Source organism: Amblyomma maculatum, chromosome 9, assembly GCF_055883805.1.
Source record: "Amblyomma maculatum isolate TAMU_Amacu chromosome 9, ASM5588380v1, whole genome shotgun sequence".
Taxonomy (NCBI): Eukaryota; Metazoa; Arthropoda; class Arachnida; order Ixodida; family Ixodidae; genus Amblyomma; species Amblyomma maculatum.
In genome coordinates this window covers 33,747,463-33,762,393 of record NC_139352.1, presented here as the reverse complement: position 1 = coordinate 33,762,393, position 14,931 = coordinate 33,747,463, and the positions used below count along the sequence as shown (strand labels likewise).

Below are 14,931 nucleotides of genomic sequence, written 5' to 3'. Positions count from 1 at the left end.
TATTATATTTTCAGATGCCTTATTACTGTTTGATATATTACCGTGAGCAATTACATTTACACTTTTGGCGAACTTTATTGCGCCGGCTATCGCTTCTGGCTCAAAATCTCGAGGCATCTATTACTTTAAAATTTCCATATTAAAAAAAAAAAAAACGAGCGTCATAATAATAGGATTTCACGGGAACATTTGCCCTTTACAAACCTCGGTGCATCTCCGTGGCTGTACCTAGGGTGTGCTTCATTTGTTCTCAATATGAAGGGCAATATTGTGTTATTCCTTGTAGCAGTTCACTGCCTTGTGCTAGTGTAAGTGGAAAGTCGATTCTGTCCTGCTAAAAACGGGGCTGTGAGTGCATGTTGAACCTGAAATGTGAACACATATCAAATTATAGAAAAATAATTTTATTCGATGAAAATATGTACGTTGTGGTAAATGCTACCTTTCTGTGTTTTACAGGAACGCACCTCCACCCCGATTCCCTAGATCGATAAAGGAGAATATTTGTCCAGCAGCGGTATGTACACTACCACTAATATATCCATAAGTGACCGCGTTCAAGTTCGGCCGCCTATGTACTAGCGTGAGCCCTGGTGCTAACTCCTGATTATGTTCAAAACGGTGGATGACGGGCTTTCTTGATTACAAAAGCGCAAAGTAATGACTAGTTAAATTGGGACGAATGGATCTGTGTAGAATATTCCAAAACTAGCCCTCCGGTGTGAGCTTTCCTGTATCAAGGCTAAATTGAAGGCCAGACCATATTTTTATTATCAGGATATTTGTTGCGCAGATTGGTTCGCAAAAACAGAGTGTTGATCTAGGAGTCGTGAATGCGCTTTGAGGTAGCGGATATTTCTCAGTTCAAAAGGCAATATAAAATAATGTTCAAAATGAATCTTATATCTTCTGATGCTACTTTATGGCTGCTTTTTCCCTTATTTATTGCTCTTAGATTAAGGAGGATCTCTATATGGCACAAGGCTAAAAATTATAAATTGATGTACAAGCCCTGTTTGCTTTAGTGACTGTCACCGCAAGGAACGGTCCTGACACGTGCGATGAGAGCCCCTGTTAGAGACCTAGAAAGCCCTGTCATTTGTCATCTCTTGACCCTGCGTCCCTTGCTTTCCAATCTTAATTTCTGTCCCCCTAGTAGAAAAACCTTAAAAAAAATGACACAAAAGAAAGTAATAAAAGTGAGATAACTAGCCGATGTTTGAACGAAAGGACCAGTATTCATCGAGCAAAGTGTACTTCTGTACCCCACAGGATGTCTATGTTATGTCTTAATCCTATTCTGAATTCGAGTTTGGATATAAACTCAAGTTTTGTCTTGATTAGTGATTTCCATATGTAGCTAAATAATATCTCTGTCATTAATGTTCATGTAAAGTGATGGGCACAACACGAAGCGGCTTTGAGGGTGAGCGATGAGCTGGTTTACTAAATCTTCGTAATTATAGTAGGCCACAAGTGGCGTGTTTTTGCTAGCGGTTATTATGGCTAGTGCTTTCTCGCTAACAACTTGAAACACAATAATAATTTAAACTGCTAACGTAGTCCCAGAAATAGCTACTGCACTCCAAAAACGGCCGCACCTACCAATTATTCATGTCTTCAACTTTGTCCCGTGTATATATAGCATGGCGTATTTTTGAAGCTCAAAGGATAGACTTTCTAGTTGCTATCAGACAGTCTACTGCATGCAATAAAATCGTGGTGACTGATTTTTGTTCATGCTTATTTGACGTGTATGCACCTTGCCTCTCTTAGGTGTCTTTTCCAGGTGTCATCTGTAAGTGACGCCAATCGCACCTTCGAAAGAACCATTCGCAGATGCATCTGGTGTGGAGCTATTGCGATACGAAGATTCCCTCAGAAAATGTCACGCATGTTTGAACAGGCAGTTCAGGGCATAGAGCTCAGCGTTACGGAGTATAGAAATACGGAAAAATATTTTCTAGCACAATTAGGAGGGGTCAAAATAGATAGCTTAAAAGAAATAGCCCGAGAAAGAGCTGTCAAAAACATTGAACAATAATTACCAGTTTGCAGCCAACATGGTTTTAATACACAAGGCAGTATGTAGTGCAATATAAAAGAAAATAATGCGCAGGTAAATAAACGCCTCTTCATAAAGGTACACAAATATTTCTATAGAAGCAAAATGTGTGAAATCGCCTCACTAGCCAGAATTACTGTGCACGGCTTTACAAGCCGTGCACAGTAAGACAAATAAATTTGCAACTACACATGAATATTTATTATTTGTAAATTACAATTTATAAGACAATTCAAACTGAGCCAGCACAAGCGGTCATTATGAATGGAATTAAGTTAGATGCCCAGAAAGAGGTCCTGTATTATGTTGTCTAATGCTGCCCGTGGTAGCCGCGATATTTCTATCCTAACTGCATTGGCTAACGTGGCTGACGCTTCTGCAGTACAACGCTTTCTTTTGGTCATTAAGTTTTCGTAGTGATTACATATAGAGATAGCAAGTTGTGTAAGCTAGGCATTTATCTCTTATCACAATATTGTTCCAGTAAAATGCCCATATGTTGCCAGCTAAAGGGTTTCGTAGAAAAAGGAACGAAACATAGCATGAATAATAAAATTATTATTCTCGTAAATGGCGGGAAATATTATTCAGGCATAGGCGCAAGTAATAATTTTGCAGTATTCAAAAGTGAGATAGAGAACAGAATAGAAAGGCAGCTAGGTTAGCTAGGCGATGTCCAGTAGACTACACTATACGTGGAAAGGGGAACAAATGGAGAAACAGGAAAGAAAGAGGGTCAAAAAAAGGAGTCTGTCATCACGTGTCTCGATATCTATAGTAAAAGGGGTAGAGTCCGTACGCTCAAAGTCTAGATCTCAAGCCCGATTACTTTTAAAACTTAAGGAGCGCCTTCATTGCCTTTCTTTCTGATGAAGCTGTATTCGTCGAAGGGCCCAGTAGCTTAGGCTGTGTAAGAGGGCGAGATTTCAAGCGGCGGAGTGTAGCAGCCAGGAAGGCACGCTCACGCTCAAGTTGAGGGCAGCCACAAAATAAGTGCGGAATCGTTTCAAAACACCCGCATTGCTCACACGTTGGAGAGTCAGCCATTGCGATGTGATGGGAATAGGCGTTTGTAAACGCCACTCCCAGCCACAAGCGACTCAACATTGTAGCATCAAGGTGGGGGCAGGCCGAGTGGTATCTGCGGTATAAGTAATTGTTCTGGACGGTGCGAGCGGGATGTCCATCCTCCAGGACCATTATTGTCTAGTCATGTTTCGCGCGATCTGTCGAAGATGCCTTGCTGCATCGGCTCTTGTCAATGGTATCGCAACAATGTTAGTTGTATCGTGAGCCAATCGAGCAGTACCGTCAGCTAATTGGTTGCCAACATTTCCACTATGCCTGGTGTTCACTGGTAGATGATTTCATGACTTTCTTTTAATGCCTGGCGGTGCAGGTGGTCGCTATGACTCAATACCGATTGAATACATTGTAGGGCAGGCTTGAAGTCACAGAACAGAGGCCTTTTTTGCGGAGTTTTTTCGAAGACATGCTTTACAGCAGCACGAATTGCAGCCAGTTCTGCTCCAGTAGAGGTAATCTTATGCAAAATTAGATGGTAAATGTTGGCTTGTCTCGTGGCAATGACGACAGTGCATGCAGAACTTGTGGGGATTACCGAGCCATCTGTATAAATGTGACTACGGTACCAATAGTCGTGTGGCATGAACAGTGTCAGTTGCTGAAGGCGCATACATGGGAGTTGCAGACACCACAGTGGCGACGAAGGTCGTACTGCAGGAGTGAACTGTTTTGAGACAGATGACTGGAGCCTTGCTATGAGTATTGCAAATGCAGAATGTGGTCTTGGAAGAGACGTCTGCGCAAGGTGATGCTGTGGAACCCTGGAAAGATGTCGTATGTGAATTCGCAAAGCGTCTAGAGTAATTGACGTCGAAAGCGGTTTGCCTTTCGCGAGTACAATACTTCCCACGGTTGATGCCCTCCGAGGGAGGCCAAGGCATGTGCGAAGGGCCTGACGTTGCGTATCGGACATGCGCTGTACTACCTTAATGTCGTAGCATCGCTTACAGCACCGCCCATGGCTTGTACAAAAGGGCCTGCAAATAAACCATTCGCGTTCGTCCTGTTCCTGCGACTACGTAGTCGCCTCGGTCTCTTCTTAGCTTCAAGCCAAGATACATGGTCATATCGAAGAAGCGGTTTGAGAGACGTAGCAACAACGATGGAACTTCTGAAAGCGCCGCCGCAATTGCCAATGACAGCGATGGTTGGTTCATAGGAAGGGAAAGGCGCAGTATCTGTCACACTTGCTGTGGACACCTGAACCGCGCCGTAAGGGAAGGGATGAAGGTGGGAGTGAAAGTGGAAAGAGAGAAAGGGGAGCCGTAGTGGAGGGCTACGGAGTAATTTCGACCACCTGGGGATCTTTAACGTGCGCTGACATCGCACAGCACACGACGCCTCTTCGTTTCGCCTCCATCGAAACGCAGCCGCCGAGGCCGGGATTCGATCCCGGGAACTCCGGCACAGTAGTCGGGCGTCTTACCACTGCACCACCCCGGCGGGGCCCAATGACAGCGAACATCTCGAAAAACTTGAGACGCTTCAAGCCGAAGTTTGACCTGCTCCTACAGGCAACCACGACGAAGGAACAACTACGCAGTGAAGCTGCAAAAGCCGCGCTTCTGCTGAGCGTAAACGGCGATGATGCGCTGAACGTGTTTAATACTTTCAAGTTCGAAGCTGCAGAAAGCAAGGAGGGCTACGAAACGCTGGTTGGGAAGTTGGAGTCCTACTGCGCCTTGGTCAGCAATAAGTTTACGAACGCTACGTGTTTGGAACGCGGAAGCAGGCAGAGGGAGAGCCGTTCGAAGGTTGTTCGGGAGCACGGTGCACGAACCTAAAGAAACAGGCCGAGTAGGGCAATTTCGGTGACCGACGTGATTCCTTGATCAGAGGTCAGATTGTGTTCAGCAGAAATGACTCATAACTGCGTGAGAAATTGTTAATTTTGTAGAAAACTGAAGAGTTCAAGTTTGCTGAATCTTTAGCGCAGCGCAAGGAGGTATGGAACGCGGACCGGGGACGCGGAACTCGGATGCGGCGATGCTGTTTCAAAGCATGGGCCTCAAGGTAGAAACAAAAGTGGCGAAGTGGGCAGAAAGCAGGTGGTGGTGGTGTTATGGCCTATGGGAGGGGCCCGCGCGACGAGTTCTCCCTTACAAATGATGTGCCAGCCCCTGGAGGGCTAGCCACTGGTGATCGTGAGTCGCTGATCTTGTAGCGATGAGCTCGATATGAGTTGTTCCCAGTAAGCGAGTGCGACCTCTGGAAAGGGAGGATATGGGTATGTGGAACAGGTGAGTAGTACATGAACAAAATCGACTGGCTTGCCGCATAGTCGGCAAGAGGCGAAGAAAAGGTAGGGGAAGCGTCCGTGCAACAGCACCTTTGCAAGAGTGCAATTGACGGCAAAATCCTAGGCAGTGTTCAGCCTACAGAAAAAAGTGCAATAAATGTCGCAAATTTCCCCGCTTTGCGGTTTGCTGTCCAGAATGTCTAAGGTAGGTCAAGTCAGTGAAGAGAGCGGCGATGATAACTGAGGTTCTGGAGGTTGGGGTTGAAAGAAGAAGCAGTAAGAACTGCGTAGTGAAAGGTAAAGTTGGTGGAAAAATATTTTCTTGAAGGTAGACACCGGGTTTCAGGCCAACCTACTTCCATTATTGGTTCCAAGACGCTCCAGCACACGAGCGTATTACGGAAGTGTCAGCCCATTTCGTATCGACGAATAGGAGGTGACAGTTGGTAACGCGCTTACTACCATCACGTTTTTTCTTGCAAAAATGGTCGCCAGTCATACTAGAACTGGATGAAAGCGAAGCCCTGAGACGTCTCCAGCGCACTGTGTCCACTGCAAACTTTTCACGGTATGAGGTAATTAAGAATGTTAGGCATGCCTTTCAAGCGATTAGGCTGCGTAGGTCAAACTTACGGCATGGTCATGCAACCAGATTTGAGGACTGTCATCGAACCTGTACGGCTGGCCGCCTACCATGCGAGAGCCTCTGCGGGAGGAGCTGCGATGAGTGGAGCGTGCGGACATCACAGGGAAGGAGGATACCTGACAGATTGGGTGAGCCTCTTGGTTTGGTTAGGAAGATGGCGAACTTAGGGTTTGTATTGACCCAAGAAAGATAAACGAGCATATAAAAAGACAGTATTACCAGCTCCCAAAGCTCGAGGACACGGAAGGTAAATTGGCCGGGCTGTCTACTTCAGCTATTTGGATGCTATTCTGTTTTTCACCAGATGCCCCTGGACGAGAAAAAGAAACTTTGTACCTTTTCTACCCCGTTCGAAAGGTGCCGCTATCTCTGCATGCCAACGTACATCTTATCTGCAACCAAAGTGTTTCAGAGGCAAATCAGTGAAATCTTCAAGGGCTGTTGCGGTGTACATTGACAATATTTTGGTGTGGGGGACAGCCAAAAAAGAGCATGATTAAAGAGTAGTAGCAGTGCTAAAAGCGGCTGTGAAAAGCAGGTATAACATTCAACACTGAAAAAAATGCAACTTTAGATTTACGGAAGTTTGAATTCCTTGGTGACATCATTTCAAACAAAGACATTTCGCCCTACTCATAGATCGTTAAAAGTTTACTTAAAATGCCTGTGCCGAAATGTGAAAAGGAAGTCCAATGCATGCTCGCGGTGTGCTGAACTATTTTGACAATACGTGTCAAGCCTGTCTGAAAGAACGGCATCACTGAGAGCGCTAATCAAATCTCGCTCAGAATTTAAGTGGACTGAAAACCACATGCTATAGTGTCAAAGTGTATCACAGATTCCAAGGACACCTGTGCCAGCAATTTTTTATCCCCGGAAGCAATCTAAAATAACCTAAGATGCATCAAAAGACGGCATGGGTGCAGCACTTTTGCAGTGTCACAACGGCTTTGTCGACCGGAGGCATATGCATGCCATGTGCTGAATCAAGCGGAGCATTGGTATGCGCAGATTGAAAAGGAGGCGATCAGCATTTCCTTTGGCTGTTATAAATTTCAGCAGCTCGTTTATGGACAGAAACTTTTCATTAGAACGGATCATAAACCTCTGCTCTTCATAGCTGCAAAATGAATTTGTGACATGGCACCTCGACTCCAGCCCCGCCGGGGTGGTGCAGTGGTAAGACGCCCGACTACTGTGCCGGAGTTCCCGGGATCGAATCCCGGCCTCGGCGGCTGCGTTTCGATGGAGGCGAAACGAAGTGGCGTCCGTGTGCTGTGCGATGTCAGCGCACGTTAAAGATCCCCAGGTGGTCGAAATTACTCCGTAGCCCTCCACTACGGCCCTCCTTCTCTCTATCCACTTTCACTCCCAACTTCATACCTTCCCTTACGGCGCGGTTCAGGTGTCCACAGAGCAAGTGTGACAGATACTACGCCTTTCCCTTCCTATGAACCAACCAACCTCGACTCCAAAGATCTTTTTTAAATCTGCTCAAGTGCGACTTCGTATTGCAGTACGTTCCTGGCAAGCTTCTCGTTTTGGAAGACATGCTGTCATGATCATCTCCACGTCTGCAGGGCGACTGTTCTGGTGCCCCGAATGACGTGGAGGCACACGCAATAGCGGACCTAGGGTACATGGTCACGGACGCAACACTCGAAAAGCTGGCAGATGAAACTGAACGTGACGAGTACCTATGACGAGTACCTAGTCATCAGCAGGCTGTAAACCGGTGAGAGGCTGCAGAGGGAACTAAATCGCTTTTCATCTGAGCTTTCTGTGATGAATGGTGCCCTGCAGAAAGGCACAAATGTGTTGATACCAAAAACCATGCGCCGCGAAATTCTCTAAAGAATTCATGCGGGGCATCTGGAACTGCAAAAATGCCAAGAAAGAGCATGCCGGCAATTTTTTTTTGGCCTGGTTAGAGCAGTGATATTCACTGTACTGATCCAGAGTTGCCCCACCTGTCGAACATTTTCTTACAGGCAATCACAAGATCCGCTGCTATTGCGCGCTTCCCTGAGTGTACAATCGAGTTAGTGTGGATATTTTTTCTTTTCGCGGAAGTTCATGAATTATGCATATGATTCAATTTCAAACTACCCAGAAGTAGAAAAACGTGGGGACACCACAACACAATGTGCAATTGCAGCACTCAGTGGCATTTTCGCACGGTATGGCGTACCGCTTGAGGTGTGAACAGGCAAGGGGCCATTTATATTTGTTTATATTTACTTATATTTATATATTTATTAAATAATATTTATTTATTTATTTATTTATAAGCTCCGATTTCTCTATATTCGCCAGAATATATGACGTAACTCACGTCACATCACGTTCCCATTATCCACAATCCAACGAATTGCCAGAGAATGGCGTACTGGTTACCGAAGCGAATTATGAAGAAAGTGAATACGCAGGGAATGACTTCTGGTTAGGGCTCCTGCCCTACCGCTACACACCCTTGAAGGACGGCCGATCGACAGCAGACCTTCTTAGGGGTCGGCGTCTCAGAGCTAACCCTTACGATTTCGGTACGGCATCGAGAACCGAAGTAAGGGAGCACCATAAGAAAAGTGGCGGGGAAACTCTACCATCTTTGAATAAAGAATAATTGTGAGGCTTGGGGACAAGACATGGTATCAAAACAACGGTCGTCGCCACTGCGGCTCCTAGACTCTACGTGGTACAAACGGATGATCGTCGGGTGTTTAGACGCAACAGAAGGCACCATCTTCCAACTCGCGAGGAATATACACTAGAGATCGTAATAAGGGAGTAATTACTCATTGCATCCACCCAAGCGCAGCCATACGGCTACAAAGGAAAGCTATACAGCTTTCTCAGAAACTTCGTAGTTAAAGAAAAAATCGTCCTGATCCGGGAATCGAACCCGGCACCACCGCCTTTCCGGGGCAGTCGCTCTACCGACTGAGCTAACCAGGACGGTCAGCAGAGCAGACGGTAGGGCGAGAGCGAATTGATCTATAACTCGAAGTGGGAATGGTGTTGGTCAAATATTTAGGGGAATCCCCCAAGGTGGAGTAGATTTGTAATAAGGGAGTAATTACTCGTTGCATCCACCCAAGCGCAGCCATACGGCTACAAAGGAAAGCTATACAGCTTTCTCAGAAACTTCGTAGTTAAAGATTTTTCTTTAACTTCGAAGCTTCTGAGAAAGCTGTATAGCTTTCCTTTGTAGCCGTATGGCTGCGCTTGGGTGGATGCAACGAGTAATTACTCCCTTATTACAAATCTACTCCACCTTGGGGGATTCCCCTAAATATTTGACCAACACTAGACATCATAGACAAAGACGGCTACTATGCTTTGTGGAATTGCTAGCTAATGAACCCAGTGCGTCTGCTTCAAACAGCTCTGTGGCTAAATCAGCGCAACTATCCCCTTGCTCTTCCCAGCAACCGGCTTCCGCTGGTAGGGCCGCACCCGCAAGTAGAATGGGCCGAACACCATCATTTTATTCTAGGCCGATGCCTGTCCCAACAAGGTCAAAACGTACAGTCAAGCCACAGTAACGCCTTCATTACGACACTTTAATCAAGTATTCAGAGGTCATTTAATTTTTTTTACCCCTCAGGGGGTAAAAATTGGACAGGCGCTGTAGTACCTCACCGTCCCAGCGACGCCTACAGCACCGCCCACAGCTTGTATAGAAAGGCTCACCAATAAACCATTCGCGTTCTTCTTGTTCTTGCCACTATGTAGCCGCCTTGGTCTCTCCGTACCTTCACGCCACGATACACCCTGGACTGCCTGGCGTACGCGCGAAATAGTCACGCGCGTGTTTGAAAGTACGGGAATACTGTGCCAAAGGAATCCTAAAAATCAACCTCTGTACAATGCAGCATTGATTGTACCGACCAGCTCCAAAATTTTCCGCTAAGAAAGCGGAGAAAGTGACCGATGGATGTTAGCATTTTTCATTAGGGTGCAATACGGGCTCCATGATAGATTGCGGTTTATCAGAATCCGTAAGAAACGAGGAGTTCTGTAGAAGGTAATGTTAAAGACATGGATGCATACCGGATATCAATTCATAGATTTGCGTGCGAATGCCACTAACCCGTACCTTTCCGATGAAGCACTGAGACCTTGCCTCTGAAGATAAGACCAAGCTAGTGCTGCTGCCCGTTGAAGTCTTGCACGCAGCGTGGAGACGCGTCACAGAGTAGGCCCAAAAGCAGATGCCATCGGCGTGCATTGATATCTTAACGGCTGAAGGGATGTTATCTGTAGGGCGATGAGGGTTAGATCAAACTAAGTAGTGCTGAGCACACCACACTGGGGCACACCACAGTGGGTATAATACGCGAGAGTCGTACCATCCTCACACTGTATAATCATTACCTTGCCAGATAGCCCTCTATTCACGTAAACATGCGACCACCGATGCCCACAGCTTCCAGCATATCAAAGATAACTTCATGGGCCACGTTGCTATAGGCACCTTTGCCATCAAGAAAGAGCGGCACAGACAGATGTTTCATTCGATTCTGTTGATGAACCGTGGACACTAGATCAACAAAGTTGTCAATAGAGGAGGTACCCCGCCGAAACGCGGCCATTGCTTTTGGGTATATTGTATAGTGTTCGAGATACCACTCCAGGTGCGTTAGAACCATTCTTTCCATGACATTTCCCACAGAACTGGCCGAAGCTATTGACCTGTAGGATCTGAGCTCGAGATGAGGTCAGCGGAGGTGTATCAGCCGACTAGATTTCCATTCCCTAGATTTTTATTCCTGAAGAACAACACCGTCGAGAGCCAAGAGTGGTTATAATGTTCGAGGAGCTCTTCTCGCGAGTCGTTATAAAGATGGGACAGCATAGAGTATGTGATTCCAAGTGGCCCTGGTGAAAACGAACGCCTACATCTTGCAAGAGCAGAGTTCAGTTCTCACGAGAAAACATGACACCTATCGCTGATTCCAGTGAGGCAAAATGACGTACTGGGCGTCTGAGGTAGTCGTTGCATCCGCCATTTTCTTCCAGAGTCAATTGCGACCTCAATCTGTTTACGATCTTGATATACAGACAACGTGCAGAATAGATGTAATTGCTGTGGAGACGTACGAAGCCCCCGCACAGTCCGCCAGATGAAGGCAATTGGCTTTCGGGAAAAACTTAGCTGGAAGAAAGACTTCCAGCGCTGCTTCACCAGCCTATCCATTCGTCGCTTGATTTCTTTCTGCATACGAGTAGCCGCACTCAAATCAGTTAAGCTCTTGGTCCGTCTTTATCATCTTTCTGCTCGCCGCCGATGAGCACGTAAGCGTTCTAATTTGATGTCAAAGTCACTACGTATTTTAAAAAGTCTTAGAATTCACTATAGTGTCCTCTAATCTGCTAGTGAAGGCTTCTTCGCATGCATTCTCCATATGCTTTGAAATACTGTCCAGTCGATGTGCATGAGCTTTGCTGGGGCGAACGCACCAAGCCTATTTATTTTGATTTAAGTAGGATTGTGGTCACATCCACTGGTCTCCACATCACAAAAACGTTGGAGAGACCGGTGCAAAGACCGAGAAACTAATGTCAGGTGCAGACAATTGTAGGAACAGCCGCGTAGATAAGTCGGACTGCCGCAATTCAGTATACAGAGGTCATTATCCGAAGCAATTCCTTCCTTTGGCATTGATTTAAGTTCTTCCCATAGTAAGTGGTGAGCGTTAAATTCTGAAATAATGATTCAAGTAGCCCGGGTAACCTCCATGATGGCCTTTAGCCTTTCGCAGTCCAATTGTGAGGAGGGAGAAATATATGCAGAAATCAGTGAGGATTGTACGTTTTTGTCTCCACTATGAAACATGCGTTTTGATTTTCATTGTGAGGTAGGACTAGGCAGCAAACATACACCATATCAGTGCGGATATACACGACTTTCAGAAATGTTCATAAATTAGACAAGAGCATTGCAAATCTTAGAAGCCTTCTTATGTTAGTAAGGATGCTTTAAGCGCGGTGCGCCCTCTTTCGGTTAATTTTTTAGAGGGCCTCTTCAAGTACTCTTCATTCATTGAATGCATGGTCACCGAAGTAAGGCGCCATTTAAACTTTGGCCCTTAGTTCTTCAAATAGAAAACGTAAATAATTTATAAACCCGCAAGTCGCTTATCATAGTCTTGACGCATGCAATGAATTAGGGAATGTTTTGCTAGCAGCTAAGAACCCTTATGCTTTGGTGATGTGCCTATAGCTTTCTCTATTAAGGGCGGCAGGAGGCTTATGTGTGAGGAGCAACGATATTTAATCTGCTTTAATTTCTGACTACTTCGTCCTGCGCTTCTGTTTTAAATTTCACCACAATGACCTGTGACAAAGACGAAATGTTCAGGGGTTTTTTAGAATCATCCGGTTTTAGATGCAAGTTACAAAATAAGCTTTGCCAAATTAATGGTTGCAGTGGGGTTGCTTGTTCCCACATGTGGTGTCTTCACTAAGCGGGAGGCAGCTTTGAATGAATGGCGTTGAAACCGCCATGCCATCATTTTTTTCGGATCGGGAGCGAAGGTCAACGGCGATTCTGATTCGCTTCTAGAAGGTTGCGGCAGTGCAGGGAAGACATACTCCGAGCACTTCGACGAAGACTATAGGCATGCTCGAGACTCCAAAATTCCAGGTCGAGATGATGAGCAGTGCGGGTAGCTCCATAATGTTTTACGAGATGAAGCCTAAGAACCAAACCTAATTACAGATGGCGGCTATGTTCGGCTCGGACGTGAAGCGAAACATAACCACTAGATACATGTGAAGGCTACGATGGTAAAGCCGTGCCGTGGTATCATATGCAGAGTGTCTACACGAAATTCTAAGGCGTTAACTGCAGAACACGAGGGGGGAGGGTACACGAAGCGGCTAACGGTTGTGGCAGGAGCACGCGCTGCCCCGGCTTTAGAGATGATTACGATTGCTTGATTGATTGATTAAAACTTTAATTTCCACCGGAGACTACGGTGGTGGCGACGATTACACGAAACGCAGGAACGGGCGCCAGAGCAGCGCTCTAAAACAGCTTCTGACGACACCTCTTTCTCTCTTTCCACTTTCACTTTCCCTTTCTCCCTTCCCTTACGGCGCGGTTCAGGTGTCCACAGAGCAAGTGTGACAAATACCGCGCCTTTCCCTTCCTGTGAACCAATTATTATTATTTATCAATACGATGCAGAATAGGACGTACCTAGTTAACAAAGGTCAAAACAAGAAGTAATGCAGAGCAGAGTGCCACTCCGGTTAGAACTCGCATTGTGTATACAATTCCCTTAAATGAGCATTCACCTCTCAGAAATTTTCCTTTGCACAACATTCACAAGGTATTTTCTGAAAAAAATAATCTCGTTGCGTAATGGTTACTGTTTCAGACTAGGGATGACGTGGTACGTTTGTCGAATCCAGTCAGCGGAGAAAATTTCTTTCCGGTCAACTCTATTTTCTTTACCTTTTCTGCATTTTTACGTACGTGATACACTTCATTGCTTGCTAGTTTTCAATTTAACTGATGCCTTTCTTTTCCGGGAGACCAGCGTCACCAGTGTGATGTGTGCAAGTGTGCCCAGTCTACGGCGTTATACTGGGCCCTCATAAGGTGCGGCGCTAGGACGCTGCGGCCAAGCGGCGCTGGTGTCTGCAATAATTTTACACATTTGCGCCTAACAGCCTTCCATCATGAAAAGCATCGCTTGAGGCTCACATTAAAAAGTCTACCGTTTTAGACTCCCTAGGACTGTACTTTGACCACAAATTTGGGCTTCAAACGTTGTGAAAAAAGGTGAAGTGTTAAAGAAAAAGGTGCTCATATATTTGGGCTTTTTTCATTGAATTTGTTAAACGTTTTCTTCTGCTAGCCCTAACATTGTATCATTGTTTTCCGATTTTGTGTCTAATACCTTTTTATTTCACCGATATCGTACATCTGTGCTGTAAAAGGTTTTTTTTTTATATTTTCTTTATCCGTACAAAAGTTTCATCTCCCCGTCGTGTTGGCGGCCGCATGTTCGTCCATATATGCGCACCCTCTCTCATGTCTGCCTGTAACGAAACCAGATTGCGATATGAAGATGTGATGCTTTGAAGTATTCCCATTGGCCACGCATGTAAAAGTGACGTATCCTTTGTGTGCAATTTGCTTTTTGTCTTTTCTAGTGTCCGCCGGGAAGTTGGGGACGTGAGTGTCATAGAGGCTGCTCGTGCCACCGACGAGTGCGGCCACGCATGGGACGACTCTTCTGCGTCAGCAGCTTTGTTGAGCTTCCGGATGGGTTTCTGTAACAGTCACCATGAAGTGCGTCCTTAGAAAAATGCACGAGTTTTGCAAAAGTTGCCACACGAAAAACTCGTACCGCGGCCCTGGGTTTAAAAGACCTTGCTTTTTATTGAAAATTAAATGTGCCGAAGATGCACAGTAGTCGGAATAAACGGTGTGGCAACGACCCCGTCTCTTGTTTCTTTCACGAATGCACCAATGCTACGATTCACAATTTATGCACGCTGCCCACTGACGATTTGCAAGTTACACCGACGTTAGCGTCATCTGACTGTCCAGTAGAGAAGCACAAAAATGGTGGTCGCTGCTCGTACTACGTTTCTGTGCGCACCTTTGTAGGGCATTTCTTCCTTGAGCTTGTTTTCTGCTCCTCTTCTTGCCATGAAAATAAACTTCCGCAGCTCCATCGTGCCTGACATGTCAAAGTGCATAAGATGGATTGTTTAGAAGAAAGTATATATATGTATACATTTCCGAATGACCCTAATGTGAAATGATAATAGGGCTATAGTTGTTTCGTCATTGATTATGAAGCAGTCCACTAGGAAAACAGAGATAGGACAAAGGGACAAGCGCTCGTCCCTTCTTTCTGTCTGTCTGTTTTC

At 45.7% G+C, this 14,931-nt stretch overlaps 1 long non-coding RNA gene and 1 other non-coding gene across 2 annotated transcripts; one reads left to right on the top strand and one right to left on the bottom strand.

Annotated features, from left to right (window-relative positions):
- The first annotated feature begins 206 nt into the window (after nt 1-206).
- On the top strand, nt 207-14,485 carry LOC146178799 (uncharacterized). Its single transcript, XR_014700885.1, has 3 exons — nt 207-308; nt 460-517; nt 14,206-14,485. It is a non-coding gene; the product is annotated as an uncharacterized LOC146178799 (long non-coding RNA).
- On the bottom strand, nt 8,918-8,991 carry TRNAS-GGA (transfer RNA serine (anticodon GGA)). Its single transcript has one exon. It is a non-coding gene; the product is annotated as a tRNA-Ser (tRNA).
- Nucleotides 14,486-14,931: the final 446 nt, after the last annotated feature.